Source organism: Oncorhynchus tshawytscha, linkage group LG11, assembly GCF_018296145.1.
Source record: "Oncorhynchus tshawytscha isolate Ot180627B linkage group LG11, Otsh_v2.0, whole genome shotgun sequence".
In the NCBI taxonomy this organism is placed as follows: Eukaryota; Metazoa; Chordata; class Actinopteri; order Salmoniformes; family Salmonidae; genus Oncorhynchus; species Oncorhynchus tshawytscha.
The window spans coordinates 3594473-3620892 of record NC_056439.1 but is presented as its reverse complement, the minus strand read 5'-3'; the positions used below and the strand labels follow the sequence as shown (position 1 = coordinate 3620892).

The window sequence follows — 26420 nt, the reverse complement described above, 5'->3', positions numbered from 1 at the left end:
ATGTTCTCAAGTCTTCGTTGGTGAGCGGACCCCAGACCTCACAACCATAAAGGGCAATGGGCTCTATGACTGATTCAAGTATTTTTAGCCAGATCCTAATTGGTATGTTGTTTTTGCCGTGTCTCTCAGATCGTTCACAGCTTTGTGGAAGTTACCTGTGGCGCTGATGTTTAGGCCAAGGTATGTATAGTTTTTTGTGTGCTCTAGGGCAATGGTGTCTAGATGGAATTTGTATTTGTGGTCCTAGCGACTGGACCTTTTTTGGACCTTATTTGGTCTTACTGAGATTTTCTGTCAGGGCCCAGGTCTGGCAGAATCTGTGCAGAATATCTAGGTGCTACTGTAGGCCCTCCTTGGTTGGTGACAGAAGCACCAGATCATCAGCAAACAGTAGACATTTGACTTCAGATTCTAGTAGGTGAGGCCGGGTGCTGCAGACTTTTCTAGTGCCCGCGCCAATTCGTTGATATATATGTTGAAGAGGGTGGGGTTTAAGCTGCATCCCTGTCTCACCCCACGGCCCTGTGGGAAGAAATTTGTGTGTTTTTTGCCAATTTTAACCGCACACTTGTTGTTATGTGTACATGGATTTTATAATGTCGTATGTTTTACCCCCAACACCACTTTCCGTCAATTTGTATAGCAGACCCTCATGCCAAATTGAGTCAAAGGCTTTTTTGAAGTTTGGTTGTCAATTAGGGTGTGCAGGGTGAATACATGGTCTGTTGTATGGTAATTTGGTAAAAAGCTCATTTGACATTTGCTTAGTACATTGTTTTCATTGAAGAAATGTACGAGTCTGCTGTTAATGATAATGCAGAGGATTTCCCCAAGGTTACTGTTGACGCATATCTCACGGTAGTTATTCGGGTCAAATTTGTCTCCACTTTTGTGGATTGGGGTGATCAGTCCTTGGTTCCAAATATTGGGGAAGATGCCAGAGCTATTGATGATGTTAAAGAGTTTTAGTATAGCCAATTGTAATTTGTTGTCTGTATATTTGATCATTTCATTAAGGATACCATCAGGATACCTTTTTGGATTGGAGGGTTTTATTTTGTCCTGTAGCTCATTCAAGGTAATTGGATAATCCAGTGGGTTCTGGTAGTCTTTATAGTTGATTCTAAGATTTGTATTTGATCATGTATATGTTTTTGCTCTTTGTTCTTTGTTATAGAGCCAAAAGGATTGGAGAAGTGGTTTACCTATACATCTCCATTTTGGATAGATAATTCTTCATGTTGTTGTTTGTTTAGTGTTTTCCAATTTTCCCAGAAGTGGTTAGAATCTATGCATTCTTCAATTACCTTGAGCTTATTTCTGACGTGCTGTTCCTTCTTTTTCCGTAGTGTATTTCTGTATTGTTTTAGTGATTCACCATAGTGAAGGTGTAGACTCAGGTTTTCCGGGTCTCTATGTTTTTGGTTGGACAGGTTTCTCAATTTCTTTCTTAGATTTTTGCATTCTTCATCAAACCATTTGTCATTGTTGTTAATTTTCTTCGGTTTTCTATTTGAGATTTTTATATTTGATAGGGAAGCTGAGAGGTCAAATATACTGTTAAGATGTTCTACTGCCAAGTTTACACCTTCACTATTACAGTGGAAATTGACCAGGAAATTGTCTAAAAGGGATTGAATTTGTTGTTGCCTAATTGTTTTTTGGTAGGTTTCCAAACTGCATTCCTTCCATATATAGCATTTCTTAATGTTACTCAGTTCCTTTGGCTTTGATGCCTCATGATTGAGTGTTGCTCTGTTCAAGTAGACTGTGATTTTGCTGTTGTCTGATAGGGGTGTCAGTGGGCTGACTGTGAACGCTCTTAGAGACTCTGGGTTGAGGTCAGTGATAAAGTAGTCTACAGTACTACTGCCAAGAGATGAGCTATAAGTGTACCTACCATAGGAGCCCCCTCGAAGCCTACCATTGACTATGCACATACCCATCGTGCGACAGAGCTGCAGGAGTTGTGACCTGTTTTTGTGAGCAGAGCCTGCTGCAGGAGTTGTGAACCGTTTTTTGTGAGCAGAGCCTGCTGAGCATCTGGTACATGCCATTGGCTAGGGCTAGTGTAAGAGTGGGGGTTGGGCCTGTTTGCCCGCTCACTGCCTGGGATATGTGTGACTTCCATGATGAGCCCCTCTTTGCGGGAGTGGGGGGCATGGGGTGGGCAAGAGGGGCATGGGTCTGATCTGAGGGGGCCTAAATGGGGTGTGGGCATGGTTGACGTGGGGGGTTGTTGATTGGTTGGGATGGGGTTGTGGATGTGGCTGGGGGTGCTGTGGTCTGGATGTAAGTCCTCTTGGCGTGGGTCCTCTATCTGTAGGTCCAGGGGGGTCCCGCAGGTCTGGGAGAGTGTCTCGCTGGTCTGGGTGGGGTGTCTATTGATCTGTTGCTCCTGTGTGAAGTGTTTGGGATACGTTTGAGAGCGATGTCCTTTAGAGTCCGGGCAAAGGTGGGCACTGCTGCCTTGTATAGGTGGACCTGGTCATAGAGGCTGTTCAAGTCCAGGGTGGAGTGGTGGGCCAGGAAAACATTTGGTTTTGAGGCACAGTCACGGGAAATACTTGCGTTTACCCGCTGTATTGTGGCAGGGTGGAAGTCTTTTCGTGGTAGCAGGGTGGAGATAACCACTTGTGCATTGGGGAAAGTAGAAGAAGCTTTTTCAATCACTCCCTTCAGTGCTGTGGCCACCCTTTCCTGCTGTGCTCTCAGGTCGTTTGTGCCTGTGTGTATTATTACGTGGCTAGGTGAACCTAGTTGGTCCTCCTACAGAAGGTCTAGGGCGCGCTGGGTGTTTGGACACCAGAGTTTAGACACACTGTGTTTGGGAATAAGTTTTTTTTCTTGTATATATTTTCCATTTGAGTCCATGAGGAGAACAATCTGTGTCTTGTGTATGTCCTCAGTGGGTGTGGGGGGGTTGTCAGAAGGGCTATCAGGGTGGCTGACAGGGGGTGTGCCCAGAGAGGGTGAGAGCCGCTGGGCTTGGGGTTCTGGTGTGGACTGTTCTGCTGTGGTGTCAAGACTTTTGTCGGGTGCTGAAGTGGGCTGTTCTGCTGGCTTCTCTGCGGGGGTGGTCACTTCTCTAGTGGGTTGTTCTCTGTCACATGCCATCCCCCTCAACCTCTCCTCCAGCAGTCTGATCCTCTCCTCTAGTACTCTGTTCTTCTCCTGCTCCTGCTCTTTCTCCTGTTGAAGTTGTCTCACCACTGTCCAGAGTGCAGATATGTCTCTCTCCACCTCCAGCATTCCGGGTCTGGTTAAGAGAGTGTTGTTGTGCTGGACTGTTGTCTGGGTCTGTGCTGACTGGAGTGTAATCACCTGCTGTTCCAGCTCCACCTGCCTTACCTCCAGCTGGGTAAATGTATCCTTCATTTCAATGAGGGAGTAGTACTCTGTGCTGGGAGGTTGACTTTCCGCTGGGGGTGGCTCGTTTGTTGGGGTTATATAACGAAGAAGTCTGGTCTGACCCGCTCGGGGTGGGGGTATCTTTCTCAGGGGAGAGCTTCTCCTGCTGGGCTAATTTTTTGATTAGGTGAAAGTCCAGCTGAAACTGTTTGGGGTTGCCCTGTACCATTACTGTTCCAGACGTATAGAGATTTATATTAGCTGACTCAGAGTCCTCGTTGTCAAGTACCCTGAGTTTCCACCCCTCGTTAACACCCCCTCACTTAACAAAGGGGTAGTGTGCTAATATAGCACTGTGCCATGCCAGGGGCTGGTTTGTGTGGAAGATAAGGTTGCTGATGTTCCCATTTTTGTAATAGTCAGCAAAAACTGTCTTTTTGTCATCTGTTTAGTCTCTCTCTCTCTCTCTCTCTCTCACTCTCTCTCTCTCACTCCATCTCTCTTCTATTTTTTTGTATTGAACTGTTGTTTGTTCAGGGGAACCCATAGAGACCAGAGACTCATTTGCCATGGTGCCCTGAGGACAACAATGCAACAAATTCAAAATGATCAATACAAATAAAATAAACTACAAATTACAGAATCAACACTACAGCTTCAAACGCCACAAATACAATTATTTACATGAAATCCAAACCGTTTCAATTATCATTAGATTCATTCAACATTAAAGTCCTGAATTGACCGACAGGCGCCAGAGAGTCAAGGTGTACATGTAGTGAGTTTTGTAGGCTATTCCAAAAAAATGGGGTGGACTAAAACTGAAGGAGGATTTACTTAGATCGATAAGTACTAGTGGAACCTTGAGAGTTAACCATCCCTGTGAACGGGTTCGGTGTCGCGCATTTTACATTTCGAACAGTACGTTTGGTAGGTCGTAACCTCTACGGGACCGGTGTCCCTATACCAGGACGGTTGTCGCTCAATATGCTGGCTTTGTAAGCGAAAAGGAAGTCATGACGTGATCTAGGCGACTCTAATGAGGACCAGTCAACCTTTCGATACAGGATGCAGTGACGCGTAGTAAAACTGTAACTTGTGATGAAGCGAAGGGCGCTGTGGTCGACGGCATCCAAAGGTTTAAGAGTAGTGGCTGCTGCATTGCGATAAATGGTGTCACCGTACGTTTCTTAAACGTCAAATTACTGTCCATCCAAAAGCCCAGATAATTATAGGCGGGAACCTGCTCGATTAAAGAACCATCCAATCCATAAATGTGTAAGCCATCACAAGTATTTCTACGAGAATTTAAAAAACAGCATACATTTAGTGTTTCCCGGCATTAAGTACCAATTTTAAATCGACAAGGTCCTTCTGCAAGGAGACTAAATCAGATTGCAGCTCCAACATAGCCTGGTCAACCGTAGCGGCAGTAGTGTACATAACAGTGACATCTGCATACAGATGAATGTTATAGGTTTTTGCAGATTTTTGCCAACCTTGGTTAGCGCACACTGCGCCCGGCCCGCCACAGGAGTCGCTGGTGCACGATGAGACAAGGACATCCCTACCGACCAAGCCCTCCCTAACCCAGACGACACTAGGCCAATTGTGCATCGCCCCACAGACCTCCCGGTCACAGCCGGTTACGACAGAGCCTGGGTGCGAACCCAGGGACTCTGATGGCACAGCTGGCGTTGCAGTACAGCACCCTTAACCACTGCGCCACCCGGGAGGCTGTGAATAAACATTTTGACTATTGTAAACTGAGAAATCTGTCTGTTTCATTTAAACCAGAATCTTACACACTCTGGGTTGCAGACTGAGTAGATTAATTGAAGTTTATGAACATTGATAACAAAATTCTCATAACACTCATGCTACAAACCAGACAGAAACAGAACATAACAGAACCTGTAAGCTCATACATAGACAAAACACATAGACAAAATGCATAGACAAAACGCATAGACAAATCTCATAGACAAAACACAGCTTGACTCCTCCCCTTCTCTCTCCTCCCCTCATTCTATCTCCTCCTCCCCTCTTTTCCCTACCTTCACGCCGGCATCGTTCTTAGTGTACCACTCCAGATTGTCTGTGTCCATTTTCCAGAAGGATCTCTTCACCCTCTAGTTTCTCCAAAGCAAGATGAACTAGGATTGCTGTTACAGGGAGGGTAGCTAGCTAACAGATTAACAAAGCTCTCTGTTACTGGGAAGGTAGCCAGCTAACAGATTAACAAAGCTCTCTGCTACAGGGAAGGTAGCCAGCTAACAGATTAACAAAGCTCTCTGTTACAGGGAAGGTAGCCAGCTAACAGATTAACAAAGCTCTCTGTTACAGGGAAGGTAGCCAGCTAACAGATTAACAAAGCTCTCTGCTACAGGGAAGGTAGCCAGCTAACAGATTAACAAAGCTCTCTGTTACAGGGAAGGTAGCCAGCTAACAGATTAACAAAGCTCTCTGTTACAGGGAAGGTAGCCAGCTAACAGATTAACAAAGCTCTCTATTACAGGGAAGGTAGCCAGCTAACAGATTAACAAAGCTCTCTGTTACAGGGAAGGTATCCAGCTAACAGATTAACAAAGCTTTCTGCTACAGGGAAGGTATCCAGCTAACAGATTAACAAAGCTCTCTGTTACAGGGAAGGTAGCCAGCTAACAGATTAACAAAGCTCTCTGTTACAGGGAAGGTAGCCAGCTAACAGATTAACAAAGCTCTCTGTTACAGGGAAGGTAGCCAGCTAACAGATTAACACAGCTCTCTGTTACAGGGAAGGTAGCCAGCTAACAGATTAACAAAGCTCTCTGTTACAGGGAAGGTAGCCAGCTAACAGATTAACAAAGCTCTCTGTTACAGGGAAGGTAGCCAGCTAACAGATTAACAAAACTCTCTGTTACAGGGAAGGTAGCCAGCTAACAGATTGACAAGGCTCTCTGTTAGAGGCAAGGTAGCTAGCTAGCAGATTGACAAGGCTCTCTGTTAGAGGCTAGGTAGCTAGCTAACAGATTGACAAGGCTCTCCGTTAGAGGGAAGGTAGCTAGCTAAACTTACAGAGCTGAGGTGTGGTGATGTTGTCACAGCGAAGACAGAGCCGGCGAGTGAAGAGAGAGGAGCCTTGTGTGTACGTCTCAGAGATAGAGACGGAGGAGTGTGTGTATGTGTGCGTGTGTGTATGTGTGTGTGTGTGTGCACTCATTGACTGGTGCAGTGTAGTTGTGTGTGTGTGTGTGTGTGTGTGTGTGGGAGACAAGTGCAGCCCCCGCCGGTAGCCAGGCAACTGCAGCTCCCTGTATTAAAATTAGTGCCTTTTAACTCCCCCTCCTACACACACACACACACACACACACACACACACACACACACACACACACACACACACACCCGATATACACATACATATGTGAACCTACCATGTACCATGATGATAAATCCCCTACCTCCACACACCTATGCACAATGCATACACACACAAACATACAAGTATCTACACACACTCAGGGGCGTAACGTAAACAACACACACTTCCTCTCCCTAACCCCCTGACTGCACACCTCACCCACACCCAGTCATGTTAGTTGTTTTCCTCCATTCTCTCTCTGACTCAGTGAACAACCCAGTGTCCACCTCCCCCACACCTCAAACCACCGAACTAACCCACCATTCCCCCTTGTCATCCCTGGATCCAGTCTCCTGTGTAGCTGGCTCTCTTATCCGTCAGATAATGGTAACAATGCAATCAGCGTAATGGCCCCTGCTGATAAGGACACAGTGGAGAGATCCCTCACTGGGTCTAGAGAGGCTAGCAATCTCTATTATAAAAGCCTCAATCTGCATGACAATGATGGTGGAAAAAGACAGGATGCTGGAGATAGAGATATTCCTGACTTTGAGTATGGGATTGGTCTCAAAACTCATCTGAGGATCTGAGATTGGTTGAGGGGGCTTGGAGGGTCCTTGTATGATATTTTACAGAGAGAGAGAGGAGAGAGAGGAGAGAGAGAGAGAGAGAGAGAGCGGGAGTGTGCGTTCGGAGCAAATGGAATGGCATCAAACACATAGAACCCATGTATTTGATACCATTCCAACCATGACCACATGCCCGTCCTCCCCAATTAAGGTGCCACCAACCTCCTGTGGCATCCATGTATGTGTGTGTGTGTGTGGACAGGACAGTAGATACAGTAATGACTAGAGACACACTAGTCTCTAATTAGCAGGAGAATGACAAATGTACCTTCAACTAATGAATGAATGGATTAGATGGAGAGTCAAGTGGTAGCTCAATTGGTAGATCATAGTGCTTGCAACGCCATGACAGTATTACCCAGACCACCCATATGTTAAAAAACATGTATGTACGCATGACTGTAAGTCACTTAATGGTATATGTATTATTCTGTGTGTCATGTGGTGGACATGGGTGGAGGAGAGGTGAATGGATGTGTATGTGGGTTTGTTCAGTGATGCCAGGACTATGTCCGTGATCGGACTCACATCCCAGCACCCTCGGCTACGGGGGTGAGAGACAGAGAGGAAACTTGCAGCGTTACCTAGGCGATGGAGGCAGACTCAGGAAGGCTGTTCAACTGGAGTAGCACTGAGCACTGCTTGAGGGAGAGAAAAGAGAGACGGGGGAGAGGTGGGGAGAGGGAGAACAGACAGAGTGTGAGTGAGAAAGAGAAAGTTGCTCATCCTTACTGAAAGAGTTAAACAATCCATTCAGAGTACGAATGATAAAATCATAACTATAAAACGGGTGGTTTGAGCCCTGAATGCTGATTGGCTGAAAGCTGTGGTATATCAGACAGTATACCATGGGTATGACAAAAAATATTATTTACTGGTCTAATTACATTGGTAACCAGTTATAATAGCAATAAGTTCTTGTGGTATATGGCCAATGAATGGGCTGTGTCCAGGCACTCTACATTCCATCGTGCATAAGAACAGCCCTTAGCTGTGGTATATTGGCCATATACCCCACTTCCCCGGGCCTTATTGCTTAAGTATAGACTAATGACACCAAGTCCTCTTCTTTTCCACAAAGCAACTTTTTTTGCCTAGTTGCCTGACAATGCACTTTCCATTAAGCTACAGTATAAATACTACAGCTACAGCCGGTCATTAGACTGCTACACCAATCTCTTGATGAGAAGTGTCCTGCAGGACTACTTGGCTGGAAGCCCTACACACTGCTGTGGTGATGGTTTGTTACTGGTCACAGAGGTCAAGGACAATCCAAGGAGAGGAGCAGCAGGACGAACCAGTCCACAACCGAATAAAGAGTTTTACAACGTTCTATCCTTTTCTTGAACCCCTCCCATCCTCTAGTATGACGCCTGGCATGTCTGATCAACAAGTCTAATGAATTCAATTCCTCACGACAACCAAGTGAATTCAAATGTTTTTGAAGACGACTGAAGTACAGAATGCAAGACCGCGGTCATGTTCACTGGGTAATATTATTCAGACTCCTAGGCCTATATCAGCTCTGCACATGAAAGCTGGGGATGTTTTCAAAGGCTCTATATCGCTGCAGCCACGTTGCCTTTACTGCCAAGGGAAGAACCGCCGTACGGTTTAATTAGCCACCAAAGGACCAGAGATTTTGTAACCTTGCAGCAGCACGATCTACAAATGCCAGTCATATGCTGCCTCTCTCTCCACTTTGCCGTAGAGTCCCCCCCTTCCCTTCTAACTCTGGGAATTTAATTTAATTGATTTCTGGAAGATTAGGTCTAATTGGCATGAAATGTAATGGAATTTACATTAACAAAACAAATGATGACAAGAATAAAATCTCTCTCTCTCTCTCTCTCTCTCTCTCTCTCTCTCTGCCTTTGCCTTAGGGTCGATTTTGAGTTCTATAAAATTATTAACAGTGTGGAGATGTTTCAGGAGGTATGGGGGGTCAGGGGGGCTGTCTGTACAGCAGGAGAGGAGGGGTTGGGTGTATATTTGTAATGTGGTGCTGGATTGTGAATTGTTTTGTTCTGTGTTGTTGTGTACTGTGTAATGTGATTGTGTGGAGGTTTGGGTGGCACGCAATGTGTTTTTATGGGGGTTTAATGTGGTGTTTTTAGTGTAATGAGTCTCTCTCTCTCAATTCAATTCAAAGGGCTTTATTGGCATGGGACAAATAGATAATTAACAAAAGTGAAATTAAATAAATAAATGTAAAAAATAAACAGTTAACAAAAGTTTCAAAGGAATAGAGACTTTTAAAATGTCATGTTATAGCTACGTACAGTGTTATAGCAATGTGCAAATAGTTAAAGTACAAAAGGGAAAATAAATCAACGTAAATATAGGTTGTATTTACAATGGTCTCTCTCTCTCTCCTTTCTACTCTAGCCATCTGTTGATCATGAAGAAGAACAGACTATATTATTCACCTCTATTTATTCTGTTCACGGTGGAAAGAATGAAGGATGTACACACTGACAACACACACACCAGAAGTGTTTTCCAATATAGTGTTTATGGAAATCTCTTTCTATGAAAAAACAAGAGGCAATCAAAGTTGTGCGATGAAACAGGCAATAATCTGTGAAATGTTTTGCTCTTGGGCAATTCCACGGTAATGGAATTGCGCTGAAAATTATATTTTTCACTTTAAAATGTATGCCAAACAAAAAACATTGATTTAATAGTCGAACAAACCATACAACTGCATGTAAAAGGACGACTTTTAACAAGTTACACTGAACACAGTTTCTGGAAGAACTGTGGAGATGCAAAGTTTGGTAACAGAAGGAGACCACGTTTTCCAAAAACGATGTTAAATATCTGCTCTGAATTATGATTCAAAGACGTCTGCAGAAATAATGGAGTGTCAGCTATGACATGACACCTTAATAACTTTGAAAAATTATATTTTGGTTTTGAACTTCAGTAGGTGAAGTGGATTTACAATCGGTAACGGAATTGCAGGAATGGAATTTCATCATGGGTCCATGATCTGTACTATACAGAAGTGCATAATTATGGATATGAATGTCATTTTCTTCATGGTGATGTATCCTAATCAGGTACACAAAGGTAGAAATATGCAATATCCTCCACATGTTTGGGTATTATTCTACACACTATTATTTTAATGAGCTCTGGTCCCAAACAAGACCATATTTGGTTGGTCTGGACCGGACCAATCATAGACGTCTATGTTTCACAAGTTTGAATATCAAAGTACAGCACAGAGCTCAGTAGTGTAGAGTTCAGTACAGTATAGTAGAGTAGAGTAGAGTTCAGTACAGTACAGTAGAGTAGAGTTCAGTACAGTATAGTACAGTAGAGTAGAGTTCAGAACAGTACAGTAGAGTACAGTAGAGTTCAGTACAGTATAGTACAGTAGATTAGAGTAGAGTTCAGTACAGTATAGTACAGTAGAGTAGAGTTCAGTAGAGTAGAGTAAAGTAGAGTTCAGTACAGTATAGTACAGTAGATTAGAGTAGAGTTCAGTACAGTATAGTACAGTAGAGTAGAGTAGAGTTCAGTAGAGTAGAGTAGAGTAGAGTACAGCAGAGTTCAGTACAGTAGAGTACAGTAGAGCAGAGATCAGTACAGTATAGTACAGTAGAGTAGAGTTCGGTACAGTACAGTAGAGCAGAGTTCAGTACAGTACAGTAGAGCAGAGTTCAGTAGAGTAAAGTAGAGTAGAGTAGAGTAGAGTAGAGCAGAGTTCAGTACAGTGCTGTAGAGCATAGTTCAGTACAGTAGAGTAGAGTAGAGCAGAGTTCAGTACAGTAGAGCAGAGCAGAGTTCAGTAGAGTAGAGTAGAGTAGAGTAGAGCAGAGCAGAGTTCAGTACAGTACAGTAGATCAGAGTTCAATACAGTAGAGTAGAGTAGAGCAGAGTTCAGTACAGTACAGTAGAGCAGGGTTCAGTATAGTAGAGTAGAGTAGAGTAGAGCAGAATTCAGTGCAGTAGAGTAGAGCAGAGCAGAGTTCAGTACAGTAGAGTAGAGTAGAGTTCAGTACAGTAGAGTAGAGCAGAGTTCAGTACAGTACAGTAGGGCAGGGTTCAGTACAGTAGAGTGGAGTAAAGCAGAATTCAGTGCAGCAGAGTAGAGCAGAGCAGAGCAGAGTTCAGTACAGTAGAGTACAGTAGAGCAGAGTTCAGTACAGTATAGTACAGTAGAGTTCAGTACAGTACAGTAGAGTAGAGTTCAGTAGAGTAAAGTAGAGTAGAGTAGAGTAGAGTAGAGCAGAGTTCAGTACAGTACAGTAGAGCATAGTTCAGTACAGTAGAGTAGAGCATAGTTTAGGATAGTAGAGTAGAGTAGAGCAGAGTTCAGTACAGTAGAGCAGAGCAGAGTTCAGTAGAGTAGAGTAGAGTAGAGTAGAGTAGAGTAGAGTAGAGTAGAGCAGAGTTCGGTACAGTACAGTAGAGCAGGGTTCAGTATAGTAGAGTAGAGTAGAGCAGAATTCAGTGCAGTAGAGTAGAGCAGAGCAGAGAAGAGTTCAGTACAGTAGAGTAGAGTAGAGCAGAGTTCAGTACAGTACAGTAGGGCAGGGTTCAGTACAGTAGAGTAGAGTAGAGCAGAATTCAGTGCAGTAGAGTAGAGCAGAGCAGAGCAGAGCAGAGTTCAGTGCAGTAGAGTAGAGTAGAGCAGAGTTCAGTACAGCAGAGCAGAGCAGAGTTCAGTAGAGTAGAGTACAGCAGAGTTCAGTACAGTATAGTAGAGCAGAGTTCAGTACAGTAGAGTAGACCAGAGCAGAGTTCAGTACAGTAGAGTAGAGTAGAGCAGAGCAGAGTTCAGTACAGTAGAGTAGAGCAGAGTTTGGTACAGTAGAGTAGAGCAGAGTTCAGTACAGTAGAGTAGAGTAAAGCAGAGTTCAGTACAGTAGAGTAGAGCAGAGTTCAGTACAGTAGAGTAGAGTAGAGCAGAGTTCAGTACAGTAGAGTAGAGTAGAGCAGAGTTCAGTACAGTAGAGTAGAGCAGAGTTTGGTACAGTAGAGTAGAGCAGAGTTCAGTACAGTAGAGTAGAGCAGAGTTTGGTACAGTAGAGTAGAGCAGAATTCAGTACAGTAGAGTAGAGTAGAGCAGAGTTCAGTACAGTACAGTAGAGCAGAGTTCAGTACAGTAGAGTAGAGTAGAGTAGAGCAGAGTTCAGTACAGTACAGTAGAGCAGAGTTCAGTACAGTACAGTAGAGCAGAGTTCAGTACAGTAGAGTAGAGTAGAGCAGAATTCAGTGCAGTAGAGTAGAGCAGAGCAGAGTTCAGTACAGTAGAGTAGAGCAGGGTTCAGTACAGTAGAGTAAAGCAGAGTTCAGTGCAATAGAGTAGAGCAGAGTTCAGTACAGTACAGTACAGTACAGTAGAGCAGAGTTCAGTACAGTAGAGTAGAGTAGAGCAGAGTTCAGTACTGTAGAGTAGAGTAGAGTTCAGTACAGTAGAGTAGAGTAGAGCAGAGTTCAGTAGAGTACAGTAGAGCAGAGTTCAGTACAGTAGAGTAGAGTAGAGCAGAGTTCAGTACTGTAGACTAGAGTAGAGCAGAGTTCAGTACTGTAGAGTAGAGTAGAGTTCAGTACAGTAGAGTAGAGTAGAGCAGAGTTCAGTACAGTAGAGCAGAGTTCAGTACAGTAGAGCAGAGCAGAGTTCAGTACAGTAGAGTAGAGTAGAGCAGAGTTCAGTACAGTAGAGTAGAGTAGAGCAGAGTTCAGTACAGCAGAGCAGAGCAGAGTTCAGTACAGTAGAGTAGAGTACAGCAGAGTTCAGTACAGTATAGTAGAGCAGAGTTCAGTACAGTAGAGCAGAGCAGAGCAGAGTTCAGTACAGTAGAGTAGAGAGTAGAGTAGAGCAGAGTTTGGTACAGAGTTCAGTACAGTAGAGTAGAGCAGAGTTTGGTACAGTAGAGTAGAGCAGAGTTCAGTACAGTAGAGTAGAGCAGAATTCAGTACAGTAGAGTAGAGCAGAGTTCAGTACAGTACAGTAGAGCAGAGCAGAATTCAGTACAGTAGAGTAGAGTAAAGCAGAGTTCAGTACAGTAGAGTAGAGCAGAGTTCAGTACAGTAGAGTAGAGTAGAGCAGAGTTCAATACAGTAGAGTAGAGCAGAGTTCAGTACAGTAGAGTAGAGCAGAGTTCAGTACAGTAGAGTAGAGCAGAGTTTGGTACAGTAGAGTAGAGCAGAGTTCAGTACAGTAGAGTAGAGCAGAGTTTGGTACAGTAGAGTAGAGAGTAGAGTAGAGCAGAGCAGAGTTCAGTACAGTAGAGTAGAGCAGAGTTTGGTACAGTAGAGTAGAGAGTAGAGTAGAGCAGAGCAGAGTTCAGTACAGTAGAGTAGAGCAGAGTTTGGTACAGTAGAGTAGAGCAGAATTCAGTACAGTAGAGTAGAGTAAAGCAGAGTTCAGTACAGTAGAGTAGAGCAGAGTTCAGTACAGTAGAGTAGAGTAGAGCAGAGTTCAATACAGTAGAGTAGAGCAGAGTTCAGTAGAGTAGAGCAGTAGAGTAGAGCAGAGTTCAGTACAGTAGAGTAGAGCAGAGTTTGGTACAGTAGAGTAGAGCAGAGTTCAGTACAGTAGAGTAGAGTAGAGCAGAGTTCAATACAGTAGAGTAGAGCAGAGTTCAGTACAGTAGAGTAGAGCAGAGTTCAGTACAGTAGAGTAGAGCAGAGTTTGGTACAGTAGAGTAGAGCAGAGTTCAGTACAGTAGAGTAGAGCAGAGTTTGGTACAGTACAGTAGAGCAGAGTTCAGTACTGTAGAGTAGAGCAGAGTTCAGAACAGTTCAGCACAGTAGAGTATAGTTCAGTACACTACAGTACTTTACATTATAGTGTACTCAACTCTAGTGTGCTCTACTGTGTACTGTACTTTACTTTTCTTTACTGTACTGTACAACTATGATTTCCGATTGTAGCCTATTTAATTCCAAACATTTCGTTAGTGATTTTTTGCAAATTCCGTTACTGATTTGGTAACAGAATTTAGAGTTTTATTCACCTGATAATGCATATGAAACTATAACTTGCTGCTGGTGACTCTCTGGTACACCTCTACGCAGACGACACCATTCTGTATACTTCTGGCCCCTCTTTGGACACTGTGTTAACTAACCTCCAGATGAGCTTCAATGCCATTACGACTCTCCTTCCGTGGCCTCCAACTGCTCTTAAACGCAAGTAAAACTAAATGCATGCTATTCAACCGATCGCTGCCTGCACCTGCTCGCCTGTCCAGCATCACTACTCTGGACGGCTCTGACTTAGAATATCTGGACAACTACAAATGCCTAGGTGTCTGGTTAGACTGTAAACTCTCCTTCCAGACTCACATTAAGCATCTCCAATCCAAAATTAAATCTAGAATTGGCTTCCTATTCCGCAACAAAGCATCCTTCACTCATGCTACCAAACATACCCTCGTAAAACTGACCATCCTACCGATTTTCGACTTCGGTGATGTCATCTATAAAATAGCCTCCAACACTCTACTCAACAAACTGGATGTAGTCTATCACAGTGCTGTCCATTTTGTCACCAAAGCCTCATACACTACCCACCATTGCGACCTGTACGCTCTAATTGGTTGGCCCTCGCTTCATACTCGTCGCCAAACCCACTGGCTCCAGGTCATCTACAAGTCTCTGCTAGGTAAAGCCCCACCTTATCTCAGCTCACTGGTCACCAAAGCAGCACCCACTCGTAGCACGCTCTCCAGCAGGTATATCTCACTGGTCACCCCCAAAGCAAATTCCTCCTTTGGTCGTCTTTCCTTCAAGTTCTCTGCTGCCAATGACTGGAACGAACGGCAAAAATCTCTGAAGCTGGAGACTCATATCTCCGTCACTAGCTTTAAGCACCAGCTGTCAGAGCAGCTCACAGATCACTGCACCTGTACATAGCCCATCTGTAAACAGCCCATCTATCTACCTACCTCATCCCCATACAATATTTATTTATTTATCTTGCTCCTTTGCACCCCAGTATCTCTACTTGCACATTCATCTTCTGCACATCTACCATTCCAGTGTTTAACTGCTATATTGTAATTACTTCGCCACCATGGCCTATTTATTGCCTTAACTCCCTTATCTTACCTCATTTGCACTCACTGTGTATAGACTTTTTGTTTTCTTTTTTTTCTACTGTATTATTGACTATGTTTGTTTATTCCATGTGTAACTCTTTTTTGTTGTATGTGTCGAATTGCTACACTTTATCTTGGCCAGGTCGCAGTTGCAAATGAGAACTTGTTCTCAACTAGCCTACCTGGTTAAATAAAGGTGAAATACATAAAAATAAAATAACTCATTGGTAGGTCCACCTTTACTTGTTACTTCTGTGAACTTTCCTTATCCTCCCTTAGAAAGTGCCTTACAGATACGTCAGTTTTTGGGACTGGAATTTCAAGGCACAAGGCAGTGTTTCTTAAACTGACAGAAGGCAGAAACATTTCTCCAAAATGAAATATAAGTGTTGATATTATTGAACTTTTAAGACTTTTTCCTGGTACATGATTTTTAAGACCTCTTTTCCATCTGTTAGACCAGAAATCAAAATCTTTGCTTATTCCCAATTTTTAGGATGCAAAATGGTTGAAATATTTATATATGCCTTAATTTAAAAAAATATATATATAGTGTTATCTTTTATTTGACATCCAATTTGATATGCTCCTATGAACTTCACATGCTGGGACTCATGGATCCTTTTACATGGAAATGTCCTCTTACATCAAGTAGTAATCTACATGTAAGGCTACGTATAGATTCAAAGCATTTCAAAGAAATGAAAACCATTTATAAGGAAGGACTGCTGGACAAAAATGGACACTAAATCCTTGATCCTTTGAAGAAGCAACAAACAGCCGTAATGTTTGAATTCAACATGTTAATATACAGCCTTAAAATACCAGTTTCCAATTCCATACAGGAAATAATTGATATTTTGCAGTGTTGTAACTACATGAGAGTGGAAAAGGACTAGGTCTACGTAGTTGCCGTCCACACACACACACACACACACACACACACACACACACACACACACACACACACACACACACACACACACACACACACACACACACACACACACACACACCCCTCTGTGCCCTAAGGGGATCAGCATGATTGTCAGTGAAAGTGACTTGCAGAGGATACGGAGCTAAGTCTGATTTCCTATTGGCTGAAGTCTGGTCCTGTGCTCACGGTAGACTCAATACCACCTGACATCAACTATCTGTGTCCCAAATGGAACCTTTTTCCCTATGTAGTGCACTACTTTTGACTAAAGTCCTATGGCAAAAAAGTGCACTACATAGGGAATAGGGTGCCATTTGGGACACAAACCTAGCCTACAGGCTACAGGAGCCATTCACTCACCCTGATACACTACTATCTAGTAAGAGCCTGAGTCGTGCGTTGCATGTCAGTCAGTAGGATGATTACCCACACTCTTTCCTCTCTCTTCTCCCTGACCCCTGACCTTAGAGCGTGAGATGCCATGGATTGAGTTGAATAGATTGAATTGTTTATGGTTGTGTGTGTGTGTGTGTCTGACTATTTCCACCTGAGAACGCCATTCACGTTGTGTGGTGTCAGATCTGTGTTGCGTGTGGACCTACGGAAATATGCATAGTGGAAACCAAACACCTCCTAGGACCATGTTGTTGACCTGTGGGAATAGTTTATAAGCGCTACCGATAATAACGCAGAGAGACACTGTATCCCCAATCTAACTGTTAATAATGCAGATGGTTCACCACAATATCCTCCATCGATAGGCTTTCCATAACGTCGTGCTATCAGTAGTTTAGTTGAGTCACATCCAGTTAGAAACAGAGATGAACTCATTCGACACGTGGAAGAAAAGACCAGAATCTGAACTGAGGTATTCTCATGTGATAGGTAGGCTACAACATACTGTACAACAAAACAATAAGTCAAATCTACATTTGGAGAGCTTGGGACGATAAGGTTCTATCTGCAACAAGACGGTTCTGAAATAATTGGCTTTAAGTTCAGAACCCTCATTGGTTTGAATGGTGTCAGCAATTGTTATATGGTATTCTTTTGAACTTCACAACATGAATTAGGGTATACCGCATGACTTATTCCACATTTTGTTCTGTTACAGCCTGAATTCAAAATGGATGAAATCTTTTTTTCCCCTCACCCATCAACAGACCCCATGATGACAAAGTGAAAACATGTTTTTATACATTTTTGCAAATTTATTGAAAATGAAATACAGAAATATCTTGTTATTATTGTTATTAAGTTTTCACACAAGAGTCAATACATGTTAGAATCACCTTTCTGGGTTAGTCTCTAAGAGCTTTGCACACCTGGATTGTACAATATTTGCACATTATTACTTTTTAATTCTTCAGGCTCTGCCAAGTTGTCTATTGATTCTTGCTATACAGTCATTTTCAGATCTTGCCATAGATTTTCTAGGCCAATCAAGAACATTCAATGTCTTCTTGGTAAGCAACTCCAGTGTATATTTGGCCTTGTGTTCTAGATTAGTGTCCTGCTGAAAGTTGAACTTGTGTTCCAGTGTCTGGTGGAAAGCAGACTGAACCCGGTTTGTCTCTAGGATTTTGCCCACGCTTAGATCTATTACAATTATTTTTATCCCAAAAAACTCCCTAGTCTTTGCTGATGACAAGCATACCCATAACATGATGCAGCCACCACCATGCTTGAAAATATGAAGCATGATACTCAGTGATGTGTTGTGTTGGATTTGCCCCAAACATAACACTTTGAATTCAGGACATAAAGTAACATTGCTTTGCCTAATTTTGTTGCAGTTTTACTTTAGTGCCTGACTGCAACAGGATGCATGTTTTAGAATATTTTTTATTCTGTACAAGCTTCCTTCTTTTCACTCTATCATTTAGATTAGTATTGTGGAGTAACTACAATTTCGTTGATCCATCCTCAGTTTTCTCCTATCACAGCCATTAAACTCTGTAACTGCTTAAAGTCACCATTGGCCTCATGGTGAAATTCCTGAGCGGTTTCCTTCAGCTCCGGCAACTGAGTTAGGAAGGATGCCTGTATCTTTGTAGTGACTGGGTGTATTGATATACTGTACCTTCAAAGTGTAATTAATAACTTCACCATGTTCAAAGGGATTTTCAATGTCTGCTTTTTTAATTTTACCAATAGGTGGCCTTCTTTGCAAGGCATTGGAAACCTCTCTGGTCTTTGTGGTTGAATCTGTGTTTGGAATTCCCTGCTCGACTGAGGGACCTTACACAGATAATTGTATGTTAGGGGTACAGAGATGAGGTAGTCATTCAAAAATCTTTTTAAACACTATTACTGCACACAGAGTGAGTCCATGCAACTTATTATGTGACTTGTTAAGCACATTGTTACTCCTGAACTTTTTTAGGAAAAGTGAAGCAGTGTGAGTACATTGAACAGAACAATGCTATGTCAATAACCCAATTTTGTCAAAAATGCAGATAGACCTATGCTCTCGATTGGTCAAAAGTTTATAAATACAGTGCCAGTACGGTGAAAGGTGACATATATCAACCTGTAAATAATGTCGTCCAGCCCTGACAAAAATGAACAAAGACGAAATCCTCTTTGCACACCTGTACAATCACAGTCACGTTGACAATCAAGAACCCTGTGGGTAACTTTTAAGATGGACACAACCTCGGCAGACTCAAGACTAGGTTATATCAACAGACACATTTAAACGCTTCTCTCCCTATTTCCCCAATATCATGCTGGACTGTATTTAGGACAGTATGGCTTCTATTTGCTCTTCTCTTCCCCAGTACTTGGATGATACAGTACGCAGAGCCACTAGCAGCTAATAATAGCTTAGTCTTAATTCATTCAGTCAGTTCATGTGTGAACACGAAACACCTGTTACTCGCTACAGTATCCTCAGTGGATTCTGTCTCTGTCGTTCCTCACCTCTAACTGACGCTGACCGTTTAGGAGATATTTAACGATGTGGTGATTTGCTGACAGGTGGTTGATGACAGTGTACTGTGTAACGTCAGAGTTAATATGCCTGTGATGCGTGGTTGTCCCACCTAGCTATCCTAAGATGAATGCACAGACTCAGAGCAGAGCGTCTGGTCAGAGCGTCTGGTAAATGACTGCAATGTCAATGTGAAATGTTAATAGACACCCCTGAGTATGCCACTGCTGGCTGTCAGTGCTGGGAGACAGAGAGAATTCACCTGGGGATGCAGTGTTCCACTGCATGCAAGGCGCCAATGCAAAACGCAGAGCAACGTGTGATAACATAAAACACAGGTGAACATGAGGATTGTAGGCATTTGCCATTCAACACATCAACATGTCGGTGGCAGTGGTTGGCTTTTACTTACATGAAACACTGGGCAACAGTACGTTAAGCACTGCTGTCTGATGGATCAAACTCATCTGCAATAATAGCATTCAAGCTAAACCCACCAATGTAATGATTCACATGCTTATGTGTAGAATAAATATACTTTTTGAGTAAACTCTGCATGCTACACGTTCCAGATTTACTGTAACATACCAGATGGACTAGGCTACTTAGCACTTGCTTAGTTTATCCTACCACGTATCATAGTAGCATAAGCTGCAACTACATTACAATACCCACTCTGTCCAAGAGCATGACAGGAGCGTGACTTACACAACGTGTAAAAGTTACAAGCAAGTTTATCCTGCATACATGACACAATGTGTTGACATATGGGTTGTGGACACAGAGTTACAGCGAGTTTCCACAGTATCTAAGGGTGCGTCGGCGACTCCACTCCAGTCTATTCAATACGATTAGCCTAATAACCCACACATGGTTATGTATTTATGAGCTAATTAAACCACAAATGATGTTTAGAATACTACACTTTATCGGTCTGAGTTCCTGAATATCTTATGGACGTTTTAAAATCATTCAAAGTGGAATAAGAAAGTGCCATTCTTGAGTCATCTTACCTTCGGTGATCCTGTCAGTGGACAGCGAAGTGGTGCTGAAATCGCTGCTCAGACACAAATTGTCAGAGAGTTAAGAGGACGTACTAGGCTCAAATAGGCTTTGCTGCGGCTGCAACGATTGGATACTTCAGCGGACGGTGTTAGCTACGCTGTTGCTTTCTAGATGTTTATTGGTTGTTTGCCTGTCAATCAAATATACCAGGCGTCAGTTTCACGGTTAAAGGCATATCAGTGGTTTATTTAGAGACATCTTGATCAGTAGGTGGTGCCTAGTCGCCATAGATAGGCTTCGCCTAATTGTAGTCCAACCAAAATAACTCGATCATTTTCTATTCCATTGTTAGAGCGTTCGAATACTCACGTATTCTAATTCGTAATTCCAAGCACTGTGTGTAATGATAATGGGTATTGCCTACAATGCATTTAGTTTTGGTGTTCCCTATCATGATCGTGTTATGTAATATTATAAGTCATGTATCATTTAAGAAAATCGGTGGGAATTGATTGACTGGATAAATAGACGTTATATGAATAGATATTTGGGTAATTCAAAGCTGATGATATCCTATACATTACCACATTGCTTTGTGAATCAATCAGATTAAAAACGAATAATAAATTGGTAAACAATGTGCCTGCATTTGTGAATAAAAATAGGAGGGGTCTATATGCGCACCTAGCTGAATGCACCAAACGGAAAAACAATATTGAGTGCGACTCACAATTATGATGAACGATACATGTGTCCTACCACGGAATGACCAGAAGATAGCAGCACTACTCTGCCTAAAACATCTGTCGGGTTGTTTTTTGAGGCTACTGTAGGAGGGAAACTGTCTGTTTAGTAACAGCAGTGACAGAATGAGAGCAATGTGAGTGTGAATTTACACAACAGGCGAAGGCTGACGGATCAGAAATTACTGAAATAGATTGACATGACTTGTGCACAGTTGCAATGTTGCCAATTCTAAAGCACAAAAAGCTACATTTATAATGTAAAGAAATATTGATGGAATCCGACACCAAATTATAATTACAGTATAAGTAATTCAGTATATAATATATTTTTTCAGCTATAATACTTGTGTACAGAAATATGCTATTTGCATTAGCAGAGTAGCCAATAACAGGAAGGCAATTCACATGCAGCACCATGTCATTCATTATACGTGCCTATGGAAGGGCTAGATAGAGACGTCATTTCCCCTAAAATTGATAAACAACAACCACAGGAAGGAGTGGGTGTGTATATGTATGTATGTGTGTATGTGTGTGTGTGTGAGAGAGAGAGAGAGAGAGAGCAAAAGAGAGCGAGAGAGGGGGGGGGCTCTAAATTATTACTATTATTATGTTATGCAAATAGTAGTGTAAAATAGCGGACCCATAGTAGCCAAGGGAGATGTAGATGTAGGGAGATGTAGGAAGGCATGACTTGTAACCAGGTCTTCAAGTGCTGAAGGGTTTATTTACAGCGAGTGGTGCAGGTTGTCCAATGTCCATGTTTAGGCTACAGTGAAGAAAATATTAAAAGACACAACTCTACATGACACCAAAAAAGGCCATTGACTCACAGACATAGCTGAATAAACCTTTGAAGATAAATAAACAGTTAAACATGAATCCACTGCAGCTCAAAGCAGCACAGCCCATCTCCACGAATGCAGAATGTGTAAATGCACAAGGCAACTGGCTACCTCTTCCCTGGACAATACAACCTTCAACCTCATAACCAAGGAAATAACCAAGACCACAGGAAAAGTGAAAGAAAAAAAAAAACATTTTAAGGAATGTATAATTCAAAGTGGGTCTGTTGTAGAGCCATGCAGTTCCTCTCTGCTTCCCTCACGTCAAAATAAAAGTCCCCCACAAGTTCTTGTTTTTTGTTGTACAGGTATGGTGCATGTGCATGAGGAAGTGGAGAGAAACTGCATGGGTCTACAACAGACCCAAGTTTAATTATACGTTCCATTAAATGTTTGTTTTTTCACTTTGCCTGTGGTTTGGAAAGTCGGTTTCATTTATGTTCTATCAGATGATTTGTTAAACCTCCCCCCCTGCATACTCAACAAATTGGATGCAGTCTATCACAGTGCCATCCGTTTTGTCACCAAAGCCCCATATACTACCCACCACTGCGACCTGTACGCTCTCGTTGGCTGGCCCTCGCTTCATACTCGTCGCCAAACCCACTGGCTCCAGGTCATCTACAAGACCCTGCTAGGTAAAGTCCCGCCTTATCTCTGTTCGCTGGTCACCATAGCGGCACCCACCCGTAGCACACGTTCCAGCAGGTATATCTCACTTGTCACCCCCAAAGCCAATTCCTCCTTTGACCGCCTCTCCTTCCAGTTCTCTGCTGCCAATGACTGGAACGAACTACAAAAATCTCTGAAACTGGAAACACTTATCTCCCTCACTAGCTTTAAGCACCAGCTGTCAGAGCAGCTCACAGATCACTGCACCTGTACATAGCCCATCTATAAATAGCCCAAACAACTACCTCTTCCCCTACAGTATTTATTTATTTTGCTCCTTTGCACCCCAGTATTTCTACTTTGCACACTCATCTACTGTTCAATCTACCATTCCAGTGTTTTAATTGCTATATTGTATTTACTTCGCCACCATGGCCTATTTATTGCCTTAACTCCCTTATCTCACCTCACTTGCTCACATTGTATATAGACTTATTTTTCTACTGTATTATTGACTGTATGTATGTTTTACTCCATGTGTAACTCTGTGTTGTTATATGTGTCGAACTGCTTTGCTTTATCAATTGTAAATGAGAACTTGTTCTCAACTTGCCTACCTGGTTAAATAAAGGTGAAAAAAGAAATAAGTACCAACCCTACTGACAGTTGAAATTGAATTTTATTTAACTTCTGGCTTCCGGTGGACTATCTCGTTTTTTTGGCAAGTTCATTCCTAGCAATGCTAGTGTATATTGGGTTGCTAAAATCAGCTAATGTCTAGGCTGATAACATCCCAAAAACATTCTGAGAATGTTTCTGAGAAAATCTATTTATTTATAAAAAATATGAAATATCCTTGCAATGTTCTAACGTTCACAAAAATGTGGTGCACAACACCTATAACAACCACCCCCAGAACACTCCCCCAAAATGTATGTGTTTGTATAAAATATTTCCCCACAATGTTCGCACCAGACTGTTTCCACAACCTAATGCAACATTCTGGGAACTTTCAAAAGAAAATACTAAATGTGTTCTGGGAATGTTCTTGTAATATCAGGCGAATGGTTTTTGCACCCTAAAATAAATATTGTATAACTGGATAGTTTGGGGGCATGCCTTTTGTGATTTTTTTTAAAAAGCTAAATGTGTTCTGGGAAATTTCTTGTAAAATCAGGTGAGTGTTTTTTGCACCCTAAAAGAAACACTGTAGAATCATCCGCACAACAGGACAGTTTTTGTGTTTTGGGTACATGTATCTTGTGATGTCCCCGTTTTGGTCTCTTCCCACAACTTAATAAAACATTCTGGAAACATTTAGAGAACATATGTTTAAATGTGTTCTATGAACGCTCTTGCAAAACTAGGTGAATGTTTTATACAAATATTCTATAATCATCACCACGACAGTTATTGTGTTGTGAGAACATTTGCCGCTCCCTAACGAATGTTGTGGGAAGCTTCACAGAACCAATTTGGTTGGCTGGGTTGGCAATATACACAGGGTACCAGCTAATTGAACTAGATATGTCCATACAGTTGAAGTCGGAAGTTACATACACCTTAGCCAAATACATTTGAACTCTGTTTTTCACAATTCCTAACATTTAATCAGGGTACACATTTCTTGTCTTAGGTCAGTTAGGATCAGTACAGTAGAGTAGAGTTAGGATCACCATTTTATTTTAAAAATGTGAAATGTCAGAATAATAGTAGAGACAAGGATTTATTTCAGCTTTTATTTATTTCATCACATTCCCAGTGGGTCAGAAGTTTACATACACTCACTTAGTATTTGGTAGCATTGCCTTTAAACTTGTTTAACTTGGGTCAAACGTTTCGGGTAGCCTTCCACAAGCATCCCACAATAAGTTGGGTGATTTTTGGCCCATTTCTCCTGACAGAGCTGGTGCAACTGAGTCAGGTTTGTAGGCCTCCTTGCTTGCACACGCCTTTTCAGGCTCTGCCCACAAATTTTCTATAGAATTGAGGTTAGGGCTTTGTGATGGCTACTCCAATACTGATTGGATATCTCTGACTGATATCTTGAGATGTTGCTTCAATATATCCACATAATTTTCCTCCCTCGTGATGCCATCTATTTTGTGAAGTGCACTAGTCCCTCCTGCAGCAAAGCACCCCCACTACATGAGGCTGCCACCCCCGTGCTTCACGGTTGGGATGGTGTTCTTCGGCTTGCAAGCATCCCCCTTTTTCCTCCAAATATAACAATGGTCATTATGGCCAAACAGTTCTATTTGTGTTTCATCAGACCAGAGGACATTTCTCCAAAAAGTACGATCTTTGTCCCCATGTACAGTTGCAAACCGTGGTCTGGCTTTTTTATGGCGGTTTTGGAGCAGTGGCTTCTTCCTTGCTGAGCGGCCTTTCAGGTTATGTCGATATAGGACTCGTTTTACTGTGGATATAGATACTTTTGTACCTGTTTCCTCCAGCATCTTCACAAGGTCCTTTGCTGTTGTTCTGGGATTGATTTGCACTTTTCGCACCAAAGTACGTTAATCTCTAGGAGACAGAATGCGTCTCCTTCCTGAGCGGTATGATGGCTGCGTGGTCCCATACTTGCGTACTATTGTTTGTACAGATGAACGTGGTACCTTCATGCGTTTGGAAATTGCTCCCAAGGATGAGCCAGACTTGTGGAGGTCTACAATTATTCTTTTGATTTTCTCTTGATGTCAAGCAAAGAGGCACTGAGTTTGAAAGTAGGCCTTGAAATACATCCACGGGTACACCTCCAATTGACTCAAATGATGTCAATGAGCCTATCAGAAGCTTCTAAAGCCATGACGTAATTTTCTGGAAATTTCCAAGCTGTTTAAAGGCACAGTCAACTTAGTGTATGTAAACTTCTGACCCACTGGAATTGTGATACAGTGAATCATAAGTGAAATAATCTCTCTGTAAACAATTGTTGGAAAAATTACTTGTGTCATGAACAAAGTAGATGTCCTAACCGACTTGCCAAAACTATAGTTTGTTAACAAGAAATTTGTGGAGTGGTTGAAAAACAAGCTTTAATGACTCCAAACTAAGTGTATGTAAACTTCCTACTTCAACCGCATAACTAGGAATAAAGTGACCGATGTTAAACAGTAGCAGCAGCATATGTGATGAGTAAAAAAAACGTTTGTGCAAAAAGGGTCAGGGGGTCATACAGTGGATAATGTAGCCATTTGATTAAGAATGGTATGACCCCTTTAGGTATTACAAATATATATAAAACAATAATTGTATAAAATATTGAATTTGGCCTTTACTACTATAGCCCAGAGAAACACATTGAATACTCGTAAAACAGAGACAAACAAAATGTATCAGTAGAAACAAGCTTTTGAAGTGTTTATCCTTTATCTAGGAGATATAAGAAAGCTCAGGAAATGTATATTGTTTTACACATACTGAACCCCTTTTTGGGTAGTGACAAAACTACATTCTTAATTCCATTTCTTTTTTAAATCCGGTACCGGTTACTTACAGAGAGTGACGCTTTAGACGAGTGACACTCGCAAGAGTCTCCCCTTTCCATAGAGTGGTCATAATAGTGTGTAGGTCAAACCATTTAGATGCTACAGACGTTTTCTTGAGAAGACCAATTTAGCTCTGCCACCTTTCACCGCAGAAGCGGAGGTGTGACATTGGTGGACGCAGTGGATTGAGAACCACTAAACTGACAGATTTTTATTATGTTACTTAGATTGACGAACCGGTGCGTCAATCGACATTATAGGGTTACTAACTATTTAGCAGTGTTATGGTTTGGGGGTAGAAGCTGTTCAGGGTCCTGTTGGCTGTTGGTTCCAGACTTGGTGCATTGGTATCGCTTGCCGTGAGGTTGGAGAGAGTCCATGACTTGGGTGGCTGGAGTCTTTGACAATTTTTAGGGACTTCCTAGGCCTGGTACAGCCAAGATGCTATCAGTGGTGCAACTGT

At 42.3% G+C, this 26420-nt stretch overlaps 1 protein-coding gene across 3 annotated transcripts in view; it reads right to left on the bottom strand.

The window, feature by feature from the left end:
• Nucleotides 1–20319, bottom strand: part of LOC112234532 (WD repeat-containing protein 17) — a 37799-nt gene extending 17480 nt beyond the window's left edge. For 2 of the 3 annotated variants that reach the window (XM_042329699.1, XM_042329701.1), the window contains exons 1-2: nucleotides 20272–20319; nucleotides 7908–7961 (exon numbers count right to left, since the gene is read on the bottom strand). The gene's annotated coding sequence lies outside the window, so the exon portion shown is untranslated. The remainder of the gene's footprint in view (nucleotides 1–7907; nucleotides 7962–20271) is intronic. The other variant, XM_042329700.1, reaches the window with a different exon arrangement.
• Between the last annotated feature and the right edge of the window lie 6101 nt (nucleotides 20320–26420).